This window comes from Chrysochloris asiatica, unplaced genomic scaffold, assembly GCF_000296735.1.
Source record: "Chrysochloris asiatica unplaced genomic scaffold, ChrAsi1.0 scaffold00056, whole genome shotgun sequence".
NCBI lineage: Eukaryota > Metazoa > Chordata > Mammalia > Afrosoricida > Chrysochloridae > Chrysochloris > Chrysochloris asiatica.
Genome location: NW_006408574.1, coordinates 9,066,778 through 9,067,733, shown reverse-complemented (window position 1 = coordinate 9,067,733; position 956 = coordinate 9,066,778).

Genomic DNA, 956 nt, shown 5'->3' with positions numbered 1-956 from the left:
AAAAAAAAAAAAAAAGGAAGAAAATCACCAAAATGTACACAGTGGTTATGTCTTAGTAGAGGAGCTATAGACAAAGGAGTTAATTTTTTTTACAGTTTTGATGGTTTCTAAATTCTCTACAATATTTCTTAAATTGCTAGTTAAAAAAAAAAAAAAGGTAAAATGTTGGGTTTTTTTAAAACAATGCAGGCTTATCACATATATTCTGATGAAGGACGTGTTATATAGTATGACCATTGTACGTATCAGGAAATGAGGTCTAGAGTAACAAAGTTTCCTAAGGTTCTTCACTGTACAGTTCTGTTGTGTTGCCATTAGGTACCATTGAGTAGGTTCCGACTCATAGCAACCCTACACACAACAGAACGAAACACTGCCTGTCCTGTGCCAACCTCTCAATTGAACCCATTGCTGCTGCCATTGTGCCAATCCATCTCGTTGGGGGTCTTTATGCTGCCCCTCCACTTTACCTAGTTTGATGTCCTTCTCCAGGGACTGGCCCCTTCTGATAACATGCCCAAAGCATGAGAGATGAAGTTTTGCCACCCTGGCTTCTAAGAAGCATTCTAGCTGTACTTCTTCAAACACAGATTTGTTTGGTCTTCTACCAGTCCATGATATTTTTAATATTTGTTTCCAACTGGAATCATAATTCTGATTCCAGTGCTGCTTTTATTACCTAGGGGTTCTGGTAGCGCTGTAGGTTAGACGTCGGGCTGCTAAACTCAAGGTCAGTGGTTCAAATCCTGAAGCTGCTATGTTCTGAGTATGGACATTGTAAGAGACTGACCCACAGAGATGTGAGGTATTAATGCATTATTAAGTAAGTATTTTCAGAGCGGACTGACCCCATTTACATTGTGTGGACCAGGACTGCGCTAACACAAACTGTCATTGTGCTGATCCACACTATTCTAACTCTACTTTGTTGTTGTTAAGTGCCATCGAGTCAGTTC